This window comes from Simochromis diagramma, unplaced genomic scaffold (genome assembly GCF_900408965.1).
Source record: "Simochromis diagramma unplaced genomic scaffold, fSimDia1.1 OVJJ01000293.1, whole genome shotgun sequence".
Taxonomy (NCBI): domain Eukaryota; kingdom Metazoa; phylum Chordata; class Actinopteri; order Cichliformes; family Cichlidae; genus Simochromis; species Simochromis diagramma.
Window position 1 is genome coordinate 2,073,311 of NW_024386801.1, and position 23,947 is coordinate 2,097,257.

Genomic DNA, 23,947 nt, shown 5'->3' on the forward strand with positions numbered 1-23,947 from the left:
ACCGCAGGAGAATCTAAGAGACATTCATGCTGAGTGATGAGTTTAACTACCAACGTTGAAATCTGACATGTGGATTAAATTATTAAAGCCACCCAAAAGTTTCATTGTGCGCCCAGATAGGATGCTTTAACCTCCTAGGACCCGGCGTCCACACATGGGGACATCACATTTTGGATTATCTAGACCACAATACTAAATTTTGCTCTTTCAAATGAGCCATATTGCTCAAAGGGGCACAATTGTTGTTGTTTTTTTCATTCTGTTTTCATACTCAGGAAAAATGCTGCTGTGTTCAGACACCAAATAAAGAGTTTTGCACATCTTTACTCAGTTCTATCGAACACTATAAAGCCAAACAGCACAGAGAAAATAAAAATGGAAGCCATTAAAGAGATCGTGTCTTAGGAGGTTAAATCAAGAAGAGCTCAATGCACCTTATGGCTACGTATGACTGCATAACTGTGGGGCTACTGCATTCATGACAGGCTTTGTTGCACATGCATGTGTGGAAATGTGATTTTTCATCCCTGGAAATTTTAGATGATATGCATGAATGCTGCCATGTTTACTTTACCAGTGAGCAATTTTATTCTCATCCTAACTTCAGTGTAAATAAAACGATGAGTCCAGTAAAGGCTTGTCAGTTAGTTCCAAATATTAAAATTCTCCATCCATTCCTTTCCTACTAAATTACTGTGTTTATGCTCACTTTGTCAATACAGCTTCATCATGTTTCCGAAGGAAGATTTTTGGGCACCATATTACTCTCACTCTGACATCTCACTCTTTCCTCTACATACTTGCTCTATGCAATCTTTTCAGATACACACAGCAGCTAAAGGAAAGCCTGGCAGCTTACTGAACACGTTTGTGATTTGGACATACGAACATTGCAAGGACATAGATTTGCTGCTGTATTGGCTCATGAAATATATAACTGTATCAGAAACACCACTCGCTTTTTAATTAATAGGAAACATACTTTAATTTATTCTCTCTGGTCATCTGTCAAAACTCGCGTTATTATAACTGCCAAACTTTTATATAATCACACCCCTGAGTCACATCTTAATAAATCAAACCTGTTTTCTATAGGCGTCCAAGCCTCTGTAACTCATAAAGGTCCGAGTCTCCGACGCTCCAGTCGGAGCCAGTGAGCGAGCCCCTCCTCCTTCCTCAAACTTCATTTCCTCCTCGTCCAACCAGATAGCTCAGTCCTCAATCCATCATATAATATAGCGGCTAAAGACATCTGTCAGGGAGACACGTCCGATTTTTGGAAAGGGTGCTGTCCCAGACACTTTGTGGCAGGACAGAAGTGGGACTACAAACGCGTCCGGCTGGAAAGTTTGGCCAAAGCTGCTCAGCTGAAGTTGCGTGGCAGTCATTTGCCGTCTGACAGCTTCCAGCTACAGAGAAACTTTAGAGTTGGGGATTCACCAGGTAAGAAACTGTTTGCCTACATGCTTTTATTATTGATATCATTATTTTTAAACGTGTCGGTGTTGAGGCCGCTCAGCGAGCGGTGTGTTCGCGGTAAAGCGCCACGCTGCTTTTAGAGCTTTCTACTTGACATTTTTTGCATCGACATGCTTGAAGGCTTTAAAATGAAACCACTACAGTACGACGTGATGTGATAAGTAAGCGAACAGGAGTGCGGCAGCCAATTTGCAGTGACCTTTTTTTTTTAAACTACTGTGGGAATATTTTCTTACTATTGCTGGACTGTAAGTTATTATAGTGGGTCTGTAGAGAATTGAGTGGTTTCAGTATCCCAGTGAATTACCCTTAATGGCTGTATTATTCCCATGAATGCTATTTCATGACCGTGTTCATTTCTGGCAGGGACTTGGCAAGATTTCAATGTGACACTGTGTCATGTTTGATCACTTCAACTTTTCATCCTCCTGCTCTGTTCTCTCTCTATAAATGTATTAGCCTCTGTCCATTTTAAAGGCTTTTTAAATGTAAGTAAATTTCCCTGTCTTTGGTTTAAGCGAAGCATTTTGCTGCCTCTTTGGTCATATTATAAGTCGATCGTGTAAGTCTGAAGGAATTTGAAGAATCAAAAGCGTATATTCTGGGTCCTTTGCAACAGCTGAATGGGAGGCTGCTGTGTTACAGCATACTTCCATTCAACAATAGGCTCATCTCTGGAGTTCCTCACTGATTGTCCCTTCTGTTCACCATTGTGCACAGGGCGTGTTTAGTAACAGACATTCTGATCAGCCTAATAAGTATCACCCCATCTTTTTCGCCTAAGGATGCTGCAGATCTCATTTTAGATCTGATCACAGTGAAGTGTCTGAAGCTTTATTTCCATCCACATGTTTCCATGCGGGCAATGAGTGTTTTGTCTGTGTCCTGTGAAGCAGTGTCATGACTGAAAATGAGGATGTGAATGATGTTTTTGTGTATCCCATTTGCAGATATATAATTTAGTGTAGGCCTGGCTATGAGTAGTGTACCTAAGCATGAAATTATGATTAATTGTTGTATTCCGAGCCTTGAAATGGCTGTTTTTCCTGCCCGTCTTTAAGGCCACCCTCCATTAAAGCCAACTTTTATCTGACTGGCCACAAACAAAAAACGTCAACACCATTTGGGTTCCCCTGGCCAGAGCTGTGTGCCTGAGATGACCGTATGAAGGATTTTACTGGCATTACTTAGAGCTTAGGGTATAAACAAACAAAAGAAACCTCATACAACTGGGTGTTTAGATCAGTCTGAAGCCTGACCCTTCGGCTCACAGGGAATATTTGCACTTACACTGACTTCATCACCTTAAACTGCCTCCATGTGTATTATAAGCATCAGTTCATTACCATGTAGGAGTATATAAATGACATAAGTAATGACAAGAATACTGGGTCTAGTTAAATTCTCTGCAAAAAGCTTTATGCATGCTTTCCTTAAAATCAAATATTTTTTCCTTCCCACAGAAAAATGTTAAATTCACAGAAGACACATTGTTAACGAAACCTACCACAAAGTTTAGACACAGAAGGGGTCAAAGGTCAAAAAGAGCTGTGTCAAAACAGCAGTGCCCCCCCCCCCCCCCCTTTTTTTTTTATTTTAATCTCATGTTTCCAAACATGGATGGCACACCATATCTATTCCTGTGTATGAGAGGGGAGTGAGAGGTCTCCGTCTGACCTCACATTCCTCCTCCTCCTCTCATGGTATGAGGTCAGTGCCCCGCCACTGACCTGCTGCTGTTAAGTAACATTTCCATTTTGTTCTGAGTTTTCATTTTTGTGGTGGATTATTTTCAGCAGCTCTGGAGGGAACTTTTTCTCTGTGGCTGTTCTTTAACCAAAGAAATCTACCATCAGAACAGAAATGGCCCGCCTTGGATTAGATATAGTAAAATTGATGGAAGAATTTCATCATAAGTACTTGACATATCCATGAGCAAAATAAATAAATACATAAATAAATATAATCTTTGCACAGTCAGCGCTCTAAGGCTACTGTATTTTAATTCAGTAACAGTTATGAGCATTGTGAAGAGGTTTTCCCCTGGGGCACACTGGCTGATTCTCTGTGGTGACAAACAAAAGCGGCAATGTGAGCCTCTCAACCGTGTTTACTTCCTCGGCTTTCGCTGTCCCACGCAGCCGCCGCAGAGTTCGTTTCTCTGTTCTGCCCCTTCGTGAACGTTCCTATTCACTGGGACGAGTAGGCACGACCGTCCGTGCTGGGCAGATTTCATTCTGCGAGGACTCACAATGGGTGAGCTGTGCTGCTATGTCAACATTTAGCTCTGTCTTGTATCCCCCCCCCCCTTTTTTTCTGCTACTTTAATCACATCCCTCCAGGCCAATCAGCAACAGGAAGAGCACAGCGGCCTTTGTCTTTGTGAGAGATAACTGGTTCCTTGCTGCTGTGCACCATGTGCAATGACTCACTCTGACTTTGCAAGTTGCGTCAGGGAAGCCTGCGCTATGTTCTTTATTTTAGACTTTTATATTTATGGCCTACTCAAGGCGTGCATTTATGAGATGCAGATCAGATATCCAAGTCTCAGCTGCACGTACATAGCCAGCAGCACAGTCTATGCCTATATTTTGACTTTACAGTCACCTTTTATTTCCAAGTCAGAATCCTGTCTGCTCAGAGTGAAGGTGAAACAGATTTCTCTCACCAAAACTCGTGTGATCAGGACTACAGTGCATCGTGTTTCATATTCACTTTCTGTGGGAGAACATTGTTTCCAAATGTGTACAGCGGGGAGCTCGTTTCCTGCGCGCATCGTTGCCAAACCGTCTCACTATGGAAGAAAAAATCAATAACAATGTAAAAAAGACTAAAGGTGCTACTGACAACACACAATCAGACCACCTTGCTTAGTTTGTGCTTTATTTTGTATAACTGTTGAATTTCAGCACCCTTAACTCAGTCCATGCCTTACATTTAATATTCTTGGTTCCGTGTGGTCTCGACTGATACTGTCTGCTCTGCAGTTTTGTTGCAGTCAGAGTGGAATTTGAAACAACAGACTTGTTGTCTTTAGCTTGGAGGACTTCCTTTCCTGGTGGCCTGTTTAGCTGTAGCCTCCATTGTTTGCCTTTGTCTGTGTTGATGGGCGGATATGTGGGAACCTTTTTCATCTGATCTCTAGGACACAGCCGGTCTATAATGGTTGCTGTCTAAAATGACTTCCCCACAGTAACCTGTAAACACTTTTTATTAAAATATTATTTGCAAGCTATCAAATAATTAAATGTAGCTTTTCCTCATGCAACTAAATAAATAGCAGAAAATAATAACAAACAAATTTTGGTACTGCTTAGACACTGATATCATATTACATATCATGTTTGTACTTTTTTGTCATTTTTTTATTGGTGTACTGAAGGTATCGTGTGGCTTCATTTTTAAAGTCAAGAGGAGAAAGCCAGAATCCATCTGGTTGCACATAAAAACATTTTCCACATTGAAACACTTACATTTTTTTAGTTATAGACCATATCTTTTATAATGAGATTCCCTAGTGACATTCCATAAGGGAATCACACTTCTGCAGTTACAGTATATGTCTATGTTTGATGTGATGCTGTTGATTTTATTCGTCATTAGGCTGTTTTGACCATGATGTGTGAGTGAGAGCTCCACAGGTTACAAGCAGTACTTTGATCATTATCTATCTCAGCTTTAAACATTTCAGTAGGTGAAGTGAAGTGAATAAAATATGGCAGGTAATTCAATCTAAGTGAAGTTCTGCTTTATTAAACTGAACAGGAGTACAGAAGTCTCTACTGTTACAATATTACATTAAATTTGCTTTAGGGCTGCACAGTGATACAGTGGTTAGCACTGTTATCTTCCATCGAGAGGCTTCTGGATTCAACCTGCAGATCAACCGGGGCTCTTCTTTATGGAGTCTGCATGCGCAGCCTTGGTTCTGACTAAGCTCTACCATGATGTACCTGCTTTTCAGTCAGCTGGGTATAGATTCTCTTTTGCATCAAACTAAGTGTGCAAGACCAGGTACATTAGCATGGATTTGATGGGTAATTCTGTTGCTATGTGCACTCGCACAGTTGTGAAAACGTTGTTTTTGAGAGGTTACACTAGAAGCCGGCATCAGCTATTCTCTTTTAAATCAGCCTCTCTGGGGCTCTTTCGAAGCAGCGTTCCCCCAGTAAACAGATTCTTTGAGATGTAAATATAGTAGGTTTCTCTGAAGAGGTGACGAGGCAAATGCATTACATCATAGTAAACTTTTTTTTTTATTGACAATAGTTAAGTTAAAGTAGTGAGATCAATTCCTGAACGCTGTATCCTAATGAACTTTGACTGTATTGTGTAAATTACTGTGTGAGTTGTGGTGTCTAGTGTGTTTTCGGATGGTTCGCAGTATGACTGTTCACATTCTGTGGTAGGTAAAAATGAGAGACATTTGTCTATATACTTTTCTGTCTTTGTAAAGGGTTTTTTTTGTGTAATTGAGTGCTACGTGCTATGACAGAAAAAATAACATGTTCCACTATAACCATCAAATTAAAGTCTGTCTGTGGGTGGCTTACCACCCACAGACAGCTACAGTAGCAAGTGTTTTATCAAACCAGTAATCTTTGACATCAAAGTTCCCTACATGCCCCTTTACACCACAGTATTTACTGCACGGTTCCCCTCCATCCATCCACCTATTTTATTAGCTGCTTAACCAACTGAGGATCATTGGAGAGACTGCAGCTGGCCTCTGTATTATTGTGAGCTCTTTACCTTACAATATAAAGCAGAGAGGTGGTGTACATACTGCACAAGTCACTAGCCTAACACAGGGCTACAGTTTGTCTACAGAATGCAAAACTTCAAAGGCCTTAAGGTGAATTAAGCAAAACATAAATAATTTGTTAAATAATTTGATAGAAACATCCCATCTTACAATCAGCCCAGCCACAAATCATGAACCTTTCCGTCAGAGAGCACAAGAGTAAATATTCAAAGCAGCACTTGTTGCTAACGTACATTTATCATATTTAATATATTATACACGTAGCATGACATCTTATGCTACATAGTAAAGGAAATTTAGATTACTCAGTTGGAGAAGCACTCTGAGTTGAATCATTCTTAATATTATTTAAGAGAAAAAGGAAACATTTCCTGTTCTGTTACCTGTATTGGCAAAACTTCGGGAGATCGTCTCCTCTGCTGTTCTAAATGCTCGTTGTTATAATCATAAAGATCCCGAAAGAGTAATTTATTACCAGCTTTGAAGCTGTTGTGATTAACTGTACACAAGAGAGCTTCACTGACAAGGCAGAAGAAGCTCTCATGCTTGATGCCAGTGTGCTAATTAAAAACAACTTTATGAGCAACTACAGAGCCACATGAAACTTGGATTGAGACCTACATCCACTGAATGCTTTAAACATGAGTCTCCTTCCCTTCTTCCCTTAGAGACTTTCTTGTGGTGACATATTGTTTTGAACTCTAATATATTTCTCCTCCCTGTGCAGATCACCTCCCTATAATCAATCAATCAATCAATCAATCAAGGTTTTATTCTTGATAAGACCCCCCCCCCCCCCCCCCCCCCGACCTTACTCACACAACACAGACATCACATGGGGATACAGGTCGGAGATCGGTAGCGTCACAGAAAACAAACACTGAAATATACACTACAATGGGAAAGTACAAGAGGAAAAAAATAGACCTCTACTCATGCTGGGCTCCTGGGAGGACAGCATGAGAACAGGAAACAAAAAAACTCCTCTGCACAAAAAGCACATAAATGTCCACAGCACAACATTATGGAGCACGTGACCAGCCACAGGGTCGGGTGGGGGGTGAGGAGTAATCCGAAGCAAACACAGCATCCTGCCCAGCGCTACCATTCCAGCGCGGGCTCAGACCCGCCGTGTTCTCCAGGAGGGAACAAGCATCGAAGGCGTTTGGAAAGCGAGGGGGGATGAGTGAGTGCATATCAGTGTATATGTATGTGTGTGCGTGTCCAGAGTTCAGCTGAGACAGTGTCCTTCGCCCTCCCAGGCTAAGTAAACAGTCTTCCAGCCAACCCAGGTGGCCTTGTATGGAATGGGAAGGAACAGACTAAACACAGTCGTTATCAGGGTGTTTTTGTTCAGCTCCAGCCTTGAGCCCACAGCTGGCGCCGAAAGGGTCTCCGCATGAAGTGATGGGGCTTTTTACTTTAGTGCGAACAACTCGTATGAATTTCAAAGCAGTTCTACAGTCCAACACTGGTCTCTCAATCTCCCGTTGGAGAGCCGCGAGCTTCTCCATACTTGCGTTCTGTGATGTTGTCATTTCTTGTGCTCAAGGAGCCGATTCTGCGAACTCACGGCAGTGTGCATAGGGAGCAGGTGAACGATAAGTGAGTTTGTTACTAAATATTTGGGGAATGCATTATACTTATAAGTCTCGTCCCGTTCCTCTGTGATGCATGTGTGAGTTATTTGTGGGGGATGATTAATCAAATTGGCTCCATTCATCGGTTCATTGTGGAAGAATGCAATCCCATAGAAAATCACTCCAGAACATATAAATGCTTTTAAATACAGTCACACGTCAGCTGTTTAAAACCAAAGATACAATTATATGGAAACCATTACCAAACCTTTTCTGTAGAAGAACCTTAATCAGAGACATGATGTTTATTAAACTGAGTAAACCACAATTCTGCAGTCATGCAATAAAGCTCAATTAATGCTCCAACTCTTAGTAGGCTGCTTAAATATGCTTTTGATGTAAAATCCAAATAAGCAAAGGAGACACCTAAGAAAATCCAGTAAATGGTTAAAATTCAAGCTTGTGGTCAGACTTGCTCCTCTGTATTAACTTGCCAAACTGTGGCTACTGAGAGAAAAAAAACATTTGTCTTTGCTGCCAAAAACTCTTTTAATGATAGATTAAAAGATCCCAGAGGGACATAAAATGTGTGGGTGTACTGTAGGCCTATTTCAGTTGGTGTAGCATGTGGATCTGAACAGCGTTTTCATTTTAGACTAAGCTTATAAGCTTCTGTCCAGAAGCAGACTAATCTACTAATCACAGAAATGGTGGTACTCATGTAAATGCTGTATCAGAAAGTGCACAGACCGTGCATCCAGTTTATTCCTCCAGCAAATGCACAGTTTGTGCACATTTACTGTGGAGTCACAGATTTTGAGCTGCATGCAGGACATACACATTGGCAGACCACATACATCTTATTGGCTTGGGTAGATAAAAACACTTGTACAGCACATATACTGTACGTTAGTGCTGTTGTTTGATTTGTGCTTCTTCTTCATCCCGCTTGCTCTGTTAGAAAGGTCATGATAAAATAGCCAACTGGAGACCAACATAGAGTGAAAGTTCTTTATGTTCGTTTGTCAAATGATTGCAATCAGTCCTTGAACAAAATATAAAATTATTAATTTCTCCCATTCTGGGTCATCTTCTCTTTCCTTTACTTAATACTTGCAGTTGTATGTAGATCGAAACTTCAGTGGGCTGGGTCTCTGATTACAACCCACGGGCGAAGGTGCAATTTTCATTTGAAGAGTAACCTGTTTTTAACCCCTAACATCAGACGTCAGGCCAGAAGCATGCATATCATTTTAAATGTTGCTGTTGTTGTTGAAGGGTCATGATTTTGACACGGTGAAGGAGCTCCAGCACAGAGTGATCTAAAGATAGCACCATAGCTGGAGGCAGCCTAGTTGTGCGTGATGAGAGAAAAGGAGAGAACAGCGTAATTTAAAAAAAGTTTTATAATGTATTTATTTATTTGTGTATTTTAGTGTTGTTGGGTTTTTTTTGTTTTTTTTTACTTCTGGCGTTCTGGAACTATGCAATCATGAGCTTGTGTGCCTGAGTAGAATAGTATTTTTTTATTTTATTTATTTTTTGCCTGTCCCGTTTGGCTCTTTTGCCATCAGGCAGCAGAGTAGAATAGTATTAACAATATATCGTTTTAGGTCATTACCAATATATTGGTATCTACATTTAAAAATAAACAAAAATATGTTGTGTGTTGACTTTGTCAACACATGATTGACTTTCAAGTCTTTGGAAAACCTCAAACACGATGACCAGCTCGCTGGATTTGACTTTTTCAGAGTGTAAATGATTCATCCACACATTGTACCAATATTTTAAAACTACATATTATCTTAGCAGGGACTCACAACTACACATGACAAATGTTTGGTAAATTTTCTCTGTGCACATTTTGTATCATGTATTAGATTTTTAAATGATCAAATATTAGTACCAATATTGCTGTAGTAGCTTTCTCTGAAGAGGTGACGTGGCAAATATATTATATCGTAGCAAACTTTTTTTTGACAATAATTAAGATAAAGTAGTGAGATCAATTCCTGAACGTTGTATCCTAATGAACTTTGACTGGATTGTGTAAAATACTGTGTGAGTTGTGGTGTCTAGTGTGTTTTCGGATGGTTCGCAGTATGACTGTTCACATTCTGTGGTAGGTAAAAATTAGAGACATATGTCTATATACTTTTCTGTCTTTGTAAAGGTTTTTTGTGTACGTAATTGAGTGCTACGTGCTATGACAGAAAAAATAACATGTTCCACTATAACCATCAAATTAAAGGTTTTCAAAGCAGACAAACTGTGGGTCTTTGCAGTGATTGGCTTACACCGTAATACTGTAATAGAAAGGTACAATAAATAATTTCACCCTTGCAGATTAACATATGTAATTGTCATTTTGATGATCTGAACACACTGAACATTTGGCTGTTTAGTTTAAAACAAAATATCTAAACACCCAAATCCCACGTTTTCTGCATTATAATAGATAAAAGGCTAAGCTAATTAGAAAGAATTGCCTTTTAAAAGAAGCAGTTTTTCCCCCCATGTAATTAAATGTAAAGTAACTTATTTTACACCTCCAATGAGCCATACTATCATTTCTGAAATGAACATTTAATAAACCTTTTTGTATTTATTTGCATCAGTCAGCTCTTAACCCTGCACCTGAAGCATGGACGCTATAGAAACACCTGAAATGACGATAAGTTTTTAGTTGTTTTGTTTTTTTCCTGCTGCTGTTCTGCACTTGTAGTTTTTTTTAACATGCTGTAATGCTGATTTCTGAAAGTTCCAAATAAAAATATGGATATCTCCGTTTCTTTTATTTGAAAGAAAAAGCAGTGATCCGTTTTGATTGAGGGCAATGAACCTGTTATTGTGTTGAATAGCTGACGCTTTCTCCACATTCTTGTAGCTGAATGAGATTCTTCAGCCAAGCATGCAGTGAAAACAAATACAAAGCCAGATATATCACAGCAAATCCCACTTCTAATGCTCAACCCAGATGAGCTATCAGGGTGTTGTTGTGTTGAAGAGAATGACCATGAACCCAGTAAATTCTGCTCGAGTCTTTTACTCAGTTATGCTTGTTTCTGTTTGTTTTTTTTCACACTGTGGGCAAACAAGCTATGTCTTATTAAAACAAGCTTACAGTGCCTGGGTTAAAACTCCACTAACCAAATGCTTACTGTCGGTGACTGCATACTGTTGAGAAAACGACTCAAAATATTAGAAAAAGTACATTTAGTACACAAATAACAGAAAAGTGTCCCTACGTTGTTTCTTTGTTTGGGTTTTCTGCTTTGAATAAGTAGTGGTGATTATTTCGATGTATATACTTGAGATTCTGTGTGATACACCAACACACTGTGACATATATAATTGTGTAGTGGAAGGAAAAAGATGCATGATGTGCATTTGTGTTTAGCCCCCCTGAGTCAATACTTTGTCGAATCAATTTTCCCTGCAGTTGCAGTCAGATTAGCTGGAGAGCGTTGTTGAAGAGCAATTTTCAAGTCATGCTAATGGGATTTAGGACAGGACGTGTCTGGACCTTGACTGGGTCATTTAAACATACGGCAAAATGCTCAGTTTTGGTTTCATCTGACCAGAGCTTGCTGTGTCCCCTACATGGCTTGTAGCAAACAGGATTTCTTATAGCTTCTTGTTAGATTTGTGAAGTGCTAATGTGAAGACAGATTCTCCAGCCTGAGATTTGGATTTCTGCAGCTCCTCCAGGGTTACCATGGGCTTCTTGGCTGCTGCTCTGTGTAGGTAGATGGCACTGTCTTGGTAGGTTTGCAGTTGTGTTATACTCCAATTTCCATTTTTCAATGTTAGCTTGAACAGTGCTCCGTGAGATGTCCAAAGCTTAGGATATGATATTTCTATAACCTACCGTTTAACTCTGAATCTGCTTTCAAAATCTGAAGTAAGATCTGGTTACGAAGTTGACATCCTGAAAAGTGAGTTACTTGGATCCTACATGCCACACTGTTGTGGTTGTGTCCAAAGCTGCATAAATTTTAGAAATCCATTTTTAAACTTGTTCTAATATGTGGACAAACATCCATCCATCCAGGATTTTTTTTTTAACCTGAATGTAAACTGGTTTGCTTTAAATCGCTGAACTGGTTTGCAGAGTGCACAGGAGGGTTTTGTTCTTGTAGTTCTGGGCTACAAACGTCTTGGCATTTGCTGAAGAGGGGCAGTCTGATTGACCCATGAACCTCTTCTCTCCTTGCTTTGCCTTCTGAAGGATGGAAACCGCACACGAGGATGGTAACAAGGAACCTCTCTGCCCCTGGCCTCAGCCTGTTTGACACATGCATTCAAATATTTTGAGAGCTCCTGTTTAACATGCAAATTAGCTGGACTCCAAGCAGGAACCCTGAACAGACTGGAAAATCAGTTTTCAGGTTCAGGACTTGCTGTACAAATGAGACTATAGTAAACTGTGTGAATATGCCCATTGTGGATGTGACGACATGTGATGGAGCACAGGTAGACATCCTTTGAAAGTCTATAATCCTTTTCAGACAGAAGACAGTGTTATAGCAACAACTCATGTATGGTGGCCCAAACCCCTCTGCCCAGACTGTGTGCAAGTTCTTGGCAGTGTTCTTCATTTAGACAACATGGCCAGGATTGATGTCCTGTGTTTTTAAAAGACCACACTGAGCTCACTGACTGCTGTGGATGTGCTGCTGGTCCCACAGTGTGAGCTGTGATCTGCTTGCTGCCGTCTGGCTTGTGTTAAATTTCTGCAGCACTGCAGAGGGAATTTGTATACTGTAACTTCAACGTCTTTATTATTCCACCTTATTTCGTTTTATCCCGTGGTTATGTTATTATAAACCGCCCAATATAACACTTAAAAAATTCACACAGTTTCTGGACTCTGGACTGAAATTCTCATAAATGTGAAATTGTTTCTATGGCAGTCCGATCTGTCTAATTGTATGTCAGAAGTATTGGATTCCCATTATGAAGCCTGAAAGGAGACACAATAACAATTGAATTAGCTTGACTGTCCCATTGCTCATAATGCTGGTACTCACAGTATGTGCAAAGCCCACATTGATCCTTTCCAAGAAGCTCATACAACAAAAGTTTTTCCTCGGTGTTCAAAGGCAAATCCTTTCTTGGCAAAGCAACTTGTTTTGTTTGACAGCTGAAATATTACTTCTCAGTGGGAGTACCTCTCACATTTAAGTAAATTGTGTTTCCAGATGTTTTCACAAACCCTTTTTTCCACACTTGTGCTGCGATTACTCCTACAAACAATCAAAGAACAGAACTTTTGTCATGAAGGACTCAGCACTCTGCTAAATTTCATTAGATAGTTGCAAAATACTTTCTCTGTCATACCCGGTTTCCACTGCAGGCTGTGGCTTCTTCTGAGGATGAGGTTTGCAGAGTCACTCTTAGCAACACAGCCTCGTGTTTCTGATTCAGAAGTTGCGGCTGAGGCTCTCTCCTGTGTAATCGGAGCTCTGTAGCAATTCCTTAAAGAATGCTTGATTGAGATGCTCTTGACTCAGAGTAATTGTTCATGTCCTGCTATTAATAGCAGTACTCATTTCTTTGTGCATAGATGTTCCTATTTACTGCCGCTGTGATGCAAGTGCTGCCGTTTGGCTGGCTCATATGCTCAGTGCATTTATTAACATGTGATTTATAAGTCTGTGTGTTACTTTGTCATTATGTAAAAATAAAGCAGTTGTCAGTTCCAGTCAATGGGGTCGACTTAATATCTGTCGCCCATCTCTTATCAATCTTTCAAAAGCTGCACATTATTAAAACAATTAACCTTTGAACCACATTTTCAGCATAAGACAGAAAAAATTACAGCAAATTCAGATTTTTTTTTTCCTTTTTATTGTTGGCCGTATATTTAGGGGGGCATGTACCTATGATTGCTGTTGTGCTTCTTATAATACTCTATTTGTCAAATTTTGGCCTGGAAAATTTTTTCAAAATAAGATACAACAGCTGTTAATTGTCTTGGCAAAAGAACATTTGAGGTTGAAAGCTTTATTTAAATATACAGTAATTATAGGAACTTAATTTATAGTCTAGTTATCCCAAATATTGGCAAATTACTGTGTTATAGACACCAAAACATGAAACATTACTCAAAGATTACACAGTAAAAGCAATACTATATCACATGCAAAATAGCTTGTGATAGTTTGTGAAACATTTCAAGTAAGTAGTACAGAAGGAGGTCAGGACTTTAATTATATACATATATATCAGTAAAGATCACAAAGACCAAACTGAGCACCGCCTGTACTAACTACTCCCACTGCTATTCTGCATTAGTTTAAAACTGCTAAAGAATGGAGTAATTATAAGTAATCATAAGTCACCTACTGTATATGGAAGATCAAGCTGTGCGCCAGAAGTGGCTGAGACATCAACTTATTGATCCACCTCACAAGGATCTCATTCAAATGTCATTTGGGCTGGATAAGTGTGGCTAAACGGTGGCCAAGAGAGAGAAGGTGATGAGTACTAAAGAGGTGGAGAGGTTTGAATGCTGGATATGTAATAGTTGTGTATGGAGATCCCACAGGCCAATGAGAACCATGGTGAAGAGGGCAGTCATAGTTAAATACCTACAGAAGTTAAGATAGGTGCTGAAAAGCTAGTTCAGTGGTCAGAATATGTCCTTCCAATCATCAGAGACCCATCTGGGGTATCCATTTCTTCGTGGCCTACAGTAAGAAATAGATGCCTCTGAATGTCAGTACACAAAAACCTCTCACAGTGCGCCGAGTCCTCCACCTGAAGTCTGCCACACTGAGGCTCTGTGAGCAACAGAAAGAAGAAGGACAAGGATTAGACAGTTCAGAATGAAACTTTAAGGCTTTGATCATGGCAGCAAAAACACAGACCCAATGCATCGGATCCATAGAGGCAGCAGTCTACCGCAGCCAGCTGCACTCAAGTTGCAGACTGTGCAAAGGTGCCCTGGAGATGGTCTAGTTCAGGATGTAAGATGCAAGCTGGGACTGTGTACACTGAGAGGCACAAACAAGTGGCTGGGACAGTTTACACATAGGTGCCGCATTTATTAGAAGTCCCCTAATCCCAAGGAAAGAGACACTGCTGAAGACAGCTGAGAACAACAGAACTAAGGTTCTGTGGGACTTCAAGTTCTAGATAGAAAAGCAGCTAAGCAAGCAGGCATAGCGGTAGTTGACAAGGAGCAGGAGTTCTTAGATGTGATAGATGTAGCAATACCAGCGAACAGTAACATCAGAAAGAAGGGAGTGTCAAGTGTTGAAGGAGCAACTGGAGCAGATGTGGAAGGTAAACTCCAAAGTGGTCCCAGTGGTAACAGGAGCAAATTGAAGGAGAGGCCCCAGCAGTATCCAAGCACAAGATCAGAGGTTTCTGTCCAGAGGAGCGCAGTCCTAGGAACAGCCTCCCAGGTAGAGGACCTGAACTTGAGGACCTTACACCTCCCCCACTCCAGTGAGAGGGAAAATAAGCATCCACAACTATATGCTTTTGCTTGTTTAGATTTTTCTACAGTACTGACTTTGTTGGGCGTATCTGGGCATATTTGGGATGATTGTATATAAGAACGCCTTCTTTTCAAGTCATATTTTGTTTAAAATGCCATGTTTACACAGTCCCTCTCTCTCTGCATGTTGAACTACTGCTATGAAAAGTCGGCTCCTGCAGGGTACATATCTGCTTGTACACGTGAGGCAGAAGGTTTATACGGTGTTCAGGGGATGAACTACATCACTGTAATGTCAGCTTTACCTTTGGAAGAAGGGAAAGTGCTATTGCTTTAAGGCTGGCGGGTCCATTGTTTCTTGCAGAGGTCATGAGTAGCTTAGGGCATCAATTAGGTATTTCCTGTCCAACAGTCCCACCTCCTGTGCCTCCATCCTGTGTTTTTTCCCTCTCCTGCTCACATAGCTGTATTAGACAAATTCATTATGTAAGAGCGTAAAACCACCACAGGCCCTGTGTCCTGAAATGTAGGAGCAGCTGCTTTGGTATGGTTTGTTTCTTGTGGTTGTTGTGCTGGTTTTAAGTGACTGATTATATTGTTTATTGTATTATTGTTATTTTGTTCGCTAAAAAGCACGAGCATCCAAAAACAGTGTGCAGGTAGATGTCTCATTCATTAAATCCAGTCTAATGTCAATGAACCCCATTCTGGAATTTGGACCAATCCTGCAGTCAGTTTATTCGATAAAAGGGACGTAGTTTATTTTTTTGGTTTTGTTTCCCTGTTGTTCCCGTTTTCCTGTAGGCATAAATGTGAAACTTATTTATTTAATTTCAAATTGAGTTGTTTACTCTATAAAATACTGGGAAAATTCTCATCAGTGTCCTAAGACCCATTGTCACATCTGATGTCCTGACAGTTAAATGTTTGATTTTGTCCTACTGTCAGGAGTAGTGTGAGAAGAAGCCAGTCATCACGCAGGAGAAGCTGGAATCAAAATGGAAATGGCTTATGCCTGAGAAATGTAAATTTGAGATGGTCTACTTTGATAGACAGGTATGATAGAAAAATATATAAATATAAAGTCCCTTTCACTATTCTTGTAGCATAAGTGCTGTGAAATCTTGTTGGCAGCTCACAGAGCAATACAAAAATCACAAAATAAACGGTAGATGGGAAAAACCTAAAAAAAGCGGCAGGCCTGTGGGATCAGGGGAAGGAAAATTAGGCAAGATGGGAGAGGCGGCTTTCTTCATCAGACCTCAAGGGGATGTTTCACAGATCTGCCTACTGTACCCATTTATACTCAGAACTTTTACTGTGCCGTCAAGTAATATAAAATCAGTCCAGCTTCACTGGCATCCATATCAAACTATAAATCTTGAAATATTCAGCATAAAATAATATGATGTAATAATAGCAAGTTTTGACATGATTCACAGTGAACCTTCAATCGGGATGTGTTGTTACTCAGCACAGAAATTGTCGGAGTTCCCACACTGGTATGAATAAACACAATAGACTACACAAACTCAGCATATTTTTCTCTTTTTCATTCCCTTGTGTTGAGCTGGCTCCTTCAGATGTACACCTTCTTACTTTAATTCTCATTGTCAGTTATCGAAGATGTTTAAACTTTCAAGCAAGTGTGACGTTGCAGCTGAAACTATAAGCATTGCTATGCCTTCTAGATTTGTTTCGTTACTTCACATGTTAGATCGGTTTTGCCCCACAGCCCATAATGATTTAGCTCACAGCTTTGAGACTGGATGCTTTTCTCAGAGGTCTGCTGAGTACTGACTCCAAAAACCAAAGCAGTGGAGCATTTCTTGTTCTTTGATGGAAAAAAGCAGGGAAATATCTGTCCAGCATTATTAATTATGCCGCATATAGTCTTTAAACCACAGTGGAAAATTAAAACAAATGACTTGTTGACTTTCCATTTGGCTCAGGCAAAGGATCGAACAAGGACATACGGTAAATGCCACAGCTCCAGATAAACATTTAATGGGTTTTTTTCTTTATATTTGTTTATGCTTTTCCCTTACATTCGGTTTCCTTTTTCTTCTACATTCTTCTACTTTCGTCTACTAGGAATAAGTTTTCTAAATGGCAACAGCAGATATGTTTTTAATGAAGCATAAATGTGACTAAATTATTGAGGAAACAGTTTCAATAAAACATACTTGGAAAGTTACAGCAGTTTGATACCGGGTGTGCCAGTCATCTATCCTTCCATGTTCATAACTATTTATCAGACAGAGCTGTCCAATTCACACCTACGATCTGTTTAGAATAAATAATGAACCTAACGAACATGCGCGGACTGTCAGAAGAAACGTGTAAACTCCACACTGAATGACCCCAGTTGACTGGGAGGTTTGCACTAAGAACACTTCCAGTTTAGATTCAGGAGACAGACACTATCTCTACTTTTAAGATTAGGGTTCAAACTTTCCTTTTTGCTAAAGCATATAGTTAGGGCTGGACCAGGTGACCCTGAATCCTCCCTTAGTTATGCTGCAGTAGGTGTAGGCAGCTGGGGGTTCCCATGATGCATTGAGTTTTGCTTTTTCAGTCACCTTTCCCACTCACTATGTGTTAACAGACCTCTCTGCATTGAATCGTACTTGTTATTAACCTCTGTCTCTCTTCCACAGCATGTCTTTATCCTGTCTTCCTTCTCTCACCCCAACCAATCACAGCAGATGGCCCCGCCCCTCCCTGAGCCTGGTTCTGCTGGAGGTTTCTTCCTGTTAAAAGGGAGTTTTTCCTTCCCACTGTCGCCAAAGTGCTTGCTCATAGGGGGTCATATGATTGTTGGGTTTTTCTCTGTATGTATTATTGTAGGGTCGACCTTACAATATAAAGCAGCTTGAGGTGACTGTTGTTGTGATTTGGCGCTGTGTAAATAGAATTGAAGGCTGTGGTGCAGTGGGATGCTATGGGAACCTTCTTCTCAAGCAGTTTACTCGTGTGGGTGAAATAAAGTACAGAAGTCATTATTTGAGCACAAGGTTTCTTCTATCTTCTATTCTCACTGAAACAGGGTATTTAGTTAACATTTAACTTTTTCTTTTGCATTCAGACAAAGTAAGACAAATGATGAGCTGCAACTTGTAGACATATTCTGCAAATTTAATTTGCCTTTGGTTTGTCCGTGAAGAGAATTCCACATTAAACCACTGACTTGGGCAGGGCCTGTCACACCCGACAGTGGTCACATATTGCGGTGATCATCTGGACTGTACCTGGAGTTTCCATATGGAACTGACTCATCACAGCATTCTGCTATGCTCTTTATAGACCAAGCCAATTTAGGGAACACAGCGACGTACTCTTAGCGTGCCTAAAATAGTTTTCTGTGACTATGATTATGAGCGGGTTGGAATATGTGATTTTGTGACAGTGACTCATATCCGTAGTGGTTGGAAATGGCATCATTGGGATGCTTGGGAAGTGCAAAGAGGAGGACAATAATTTTCCTGTTGATTCATTTCATGTTGTCAAAGACGCCCTGCCGAAGATATGCTAGATTTTACATCAGCGAAAAATCCTGCCTCACGAGGATGCTGGGCAGGCTGTACATGTGTTGTTTTCTGTCTACGTGTGTCAGTGTGTTATTAACCGTTGTGAGCTTAATATAATCTGTTGTGTTGGCGTTATGGATGCCTCTGTTTTTAAGCACATACCACACTATGCCCCCCTGTGGTTCATAGGCTTTCTTAATTTTACCATTTCTCTGAATTTCTGCCTTTTAGTCGCCTGTTTTTGTGCCTTCATCGTTCTTTCACTTTTTCCAGCTCTTCCAGTCAGAGGAGTCGCTCGGCCCTTGTTTTTCTTCATCTATTTGACAGGCAGAGCACAAGCGAGCTGGAGAGATCACTGCTTGTGTTTCCAGCCACACAAAACCTGGTCAGAAATTACAACATGGTTGACTCTGCTTGGTTTTTAGTTTCAGCCTTGCATTGACCCGATTCTGCCTTTATCCTATTTAATTTCAATCACTGCTTTGTTATTGTTTCTGAAATACTTCTCTTAGCAGGATGGTTGAACCTTGAAGGCTTTTGGGAATCAAGAAGAATGTAGTAATTAGTTTTGTTAGTCGGGAAATTAAGGAAACGTTGTATTAATGCATGAAACAGAATAAGCCTAACTGTAACAGGCTTAGCCCATGTGTTGGGTAGGTGTAGTTATTTCCGTGGTTGCTTCAGGCTGTTGCAGTAGAATAGACAATAGACATTCCAGGAAATATGCTCCTTGGACTAAATTACAGATTGTTCAGGGCTGACTTGTTGCTCTGGTTGTGGATATGTGGGTTAACTACAGGAGCCGACCATTTAGGTATACAGGCGTGTTCATACACAAGCCGTGCGCCTTCAATTTTAGGACCAACCTGCATGTCTTAAATATTTCGGTGGCTGCATAACTTATTTTGATATATAAGAAATGCAAAAACACATGCAAAGCAGTAAGTTACTGTATTGTTTTTGCTCTAATAGCGTCTGGTGTCTCACAAACATGGTTGTCAACAAGTGTTAAACTGGTAAGATTCACCAGCCAATAATGTGATTATGTTCTGATTTCTCGAGCTCAGGGACGCTGGAAACACCCAGTTACAAAGATGAGAAAACGCTGGGTAACCTCTTATAACCTCTGACATTCTTCCTAACCTCTGATTAGCTGGTAACCTCTTATATTCTCAAATACTGAAACTGAAAGAAGTGTGCTAAAATGAGCTGGTAAACACTGCGGATCACCTCTGTAAACAGTCTGCGAGGTGTGTGAAATCACACAGCGGACCTTTATTTCTAGGGCTCACTGTTCCCCAAAGTAAAGGATGGTGTCAAGTTTTAGCAGTGGTGAGTCCCCAGAGTCCTTTGCTCCAAAAAACTCTATATTCATTAAATGTTCTCAGCTCAGGCCAACCCTGCTTAACATATCTAGGACTTTCAGGTTCACTTACTCGCTGATAGGGATGGGTATCGTTTAGGTTTTATCCGATACCGGTGCCAAACCGGTGCTTTTGAAACGGAGCCGGTGCTTAAACGGTGCTCAAACCGGTGCTTAAAGAATGGAGAAAACAAACTTTGTCCAAAAACCTCTCATGCTTAATTGTTTTCCACTTTTTCTTTGGTCATTTTAGCCTTTTTGGCCAGGGTGAAGGGAGTATCTGCCATCAAACAAGAAGACAGCATGTAGCTATGATGATGTTTGCTAGTTCACCTTACATGCATTAATGTAATAATGTGGTTAGCCTACTCAACGTAAATTACACACGAACAACATTAAGCTACTCACGCAGAGAAGAACGGCTGCTGCTGCATCATCATCCTCATCATTTCTGCTACACTGGCAGGGCTAGGGGCCAGGACTCTCCTCTTCGGGTTTTTGGGGGATGTTGCTAACTCCGGGTCCGATAACAGGCACCACACCCGCAGTAGATGTGCTCGGTGTGAGGTCTCGCAGCAAGCTATCAAATACGACGCATTTCTCGGTTTTGGAAAAAACGCTATGCGTCGCCAGGTGTTTCATCGGATTTGAGGTGTTACCTCCTTTGACAGTATCACAGTATCAGCTTAAAGCACTTGTTGCTGCTGAGTTTGCATATTTTGCTGTGAAGTACAGCCAGACTTTTGACCGCTTTGCCTTGGGCGTTTTTAATCTGTAGCTCTGCTCTAAAAGAACATACTATCTGGACCCGCCTACTATCCTCGGAAACGTAAAACGATTGGCTAGAATCTAAAGTGTATCACAGCTCAGGAAAATAAAGCACCGAAATAAAGCACCGAAATAAAGCACCGAAATGTGTGCTGCTTTTCGGTCTGGTTACTACCGTTTATGTCAGAACCGGTGCCGTCATGGCACCGGATATCGGTACCCATCCCTACTCACTGATGGTGGTGGACTGTGTAGAGACAGGCACACTTGGTTCTGGATGCGGTGGCGTAACTTTAGTCACCATCCAGATGTGTTGTTTTTAAGTGTCAGATATGAAAAATGGGTCATTATTTTGTGGTATTCGTAAGATATGAAGACCAGACACTGTATCCATCCACATTAAAGAGAATGGCTTCTTCTGTAGAAGCCGTTCAGTTTAATTTCAGTGGTGGCCACATAAGGTTCTGTGTTTGAGTATTGAAGGAGGTCATCCATGGAAACTGTTTGGTCTGCACAGGCCTTTCTGGAGGGGAAAAAGGGAAACTAATACCTCAAGGTTGTCACTATAAATCCCTGTGAGGCAGACTAGATGCTTTCACAAGCAGCCTTTTTTTGTCATGCTTATTCACTTTGCTTTTTAAATTCTACTCACTGTTTTCTCCTCCAGTGGAGTCCAACAAGAACAAGAGTTAATGGTGTGTTTTAAACTCTGCTTGAATTTCTTCACTTTAAACTGGCTCCCTTTGTCAATTGGTGTAATAAACAGAATCCTCTTTTAACCTTTGATGGGTCTGTGCTTTACAGAAACTGCTTTTGACGGTGAGCACTCTAAATAATGTAGCTTACATTGTGTATATATTTATATTAGTTGGTGTAATAGTGCTGTTGTCTTCATGAAGCTTTTAACAAAAGCTGTTTTTATTCCTCTGTTTAGCCTGAAGCGCAGATTAAATTCATTAGTACAAATCTGGCCACACATTTCCAAACTGAGAATAGACTGCATGAGGTTAAATGAGGATTAAAATGAGGTTAAATGACCGATCACACCTGATTCTAATCCCGATCTAAGCATTGCTTTAGTGTCAAATGTTTCAGGCTTTGGTAAAATTGTCCTCTGCCTTCATCGTTTTAGCTTCACTCTGTTTTATATGTTTAAATTTTATCAGCTTTATCAAATTAAGTCTGCAAAAAAGTGAAAGTATGAAAATATATATAGTTAAACCTGATGATTTAAGGCAACTACTGTACCTTCTAACTGTTCTATAACTAAAATCTATTTATTCACATCCACAAAAACATTTGTGTTTCTTTACATTTTTTTTTTTTAAACATTTTCCATTTCGAGCTGCATGTGAGTTTCTTGGTCTTGGACACAGTTAACGATATACTTTGGCAGCAGGTTGACCCCAAATGGGAAAAAAAACAAAACCACTGAATGGGTTCAGATGACACCACTCAGTGCACAGTAAACTCTGAGTTAGGAAAGGAGACGTGAGGGAGAGAGAGGATCAAGAGACTGGAGGCTGAAGGAGAGGGAAAAGGGCACAGCTTTTCACAGCCCCAGTTATGTTGTTGCTGTAAAAACATCAAGGTTTTGCTTCACAGCAGGACTCCCCAGCCTCAGCTTTTGATGGCTGTGTCAGCCGACCACAACACAACGCCCTTATTTTTGGGGAGAGTCAGTGGATTCAAAGGGGATGCAGGCGTTTAATAAAACTTTATGTACAGATGGGTGCAAAATGACTTCTTCTTGTTCTTCTTCTTTGTCTCTATACTACTGTAGAGGATTTTAAATTAAACAATTGAGATTTGATTGAAATTCGAGGGGTTTAACAAAATTATTTTGTTGGCTGTAAGTCCTGAATCTTTTTTTTTATGCAGAGTGTTTTTGATTATGGGAGCAAACTGAAAGGTTTAAATAGAAAGACTGTTTTGTTTTGGAAACTCTTTGGCAGTCAGTGACTTCCTGAAGTCTAGATGAACTCAGCTCTGTTGAGCTGCTTTGCCAGGCCTTTAGTTGCTGTTTGTTTGTGGATCTTTCAGTCTTGCGGATCTTCTCAGCCTTCAGTTTTGTATTTAATAACTGAAAGGCGTGCTCTGTTGGGATGAGATCAGGTGGCTGGCTTGGCCACTGAATAATATCATTATGTCCTTACCCATTTACTTTGAATCTAAGGGTCTCTAAACTGTAAACTTTAACAATCCCCTCGAGATTGTTCTTCACCTAGACGGGGTTTTCTCAGCCAACAAATATTTGTGTGATCGTTTGCTTTAACTGTTTGTTGTTGAGGTGTCCAGTGTATTTCTTTTTTTTAAGAATGCACAAAACGTTTTTGCTATTTCTCTTATTTATTTATACTTTACTTGCACAGGCTTCTGCAGAGTTTCAGTGAACAGCTGCCAAATGCAAGTTCAGCACGTGGAATCATTATCGATCTTATATCTGTTTAATTCAGGACTGTATAATAGAGGCAAAACTGCAAAAAAATGTGTCCCTATCCATATACTTATAGACCTGAATGCATGATGCTTTACTTGAATGTTGCTGTAAAAGATAAAACTATGTAAATGGCCTGTATTTGTACAGGCCATTTACACATCCACCCATTCACACACTGGTGGAGGCAAGCTACAGTTGTAGCCACAGCTGCCCTGGGGCAGACTGACAGAAGCGAGGCTGCCATATCGCGCCATCGACAGGTAGGTGAAGTGTCTTGCCCAAGGACACAACGACCGAGAGTGTCCGAGCCGGACAAGGCGAACTCCCAACTCTTGAGCCACGATCGCCCGATGAATAAGAGTGCATGTTTTGTGTGACACTGTTTTGAGTTTGATCATCTTGAAATTCGGTGGTGCTTGTTTGGAGTTGTTGGAGAGGAACATCAAATGTCTTTCTGTGTGTTTCATGTCAAAAGCAGTTGTTGACAGTCCGTCGATCCACTGACAAGAATGCTTTTACTGTCCAGGTGCTTAGACATGCTGAACATGTTGACCCTGAGTGAAAAAGCT

At 40.5% G+C, this 23,947-nt stretch overlaps 1 protein-coding gene across 1 annotated transcript in view; it reads left to right on the forward strand.

Annotated features, from left to right (window-relative positions):
• The first annotated feature begins 1,154 nt into the window (after positions 1-1,154).
• tspan9a (tetraspanin 9a) overlaps positions 1,155-23,947 on the forward strand; it is a 176,035-nt gene continuing 153,242 nt past the window's right edge. Inside the window, exon 1 of the mRNA XM_040025085.1 lies at positions 1,155-1,443. The gene's annotated coding sequence lies outside the window, so the exon portion shown is untranslated. The remainder of the gene's footprint in view (positions 1,444-23,947) is intronic.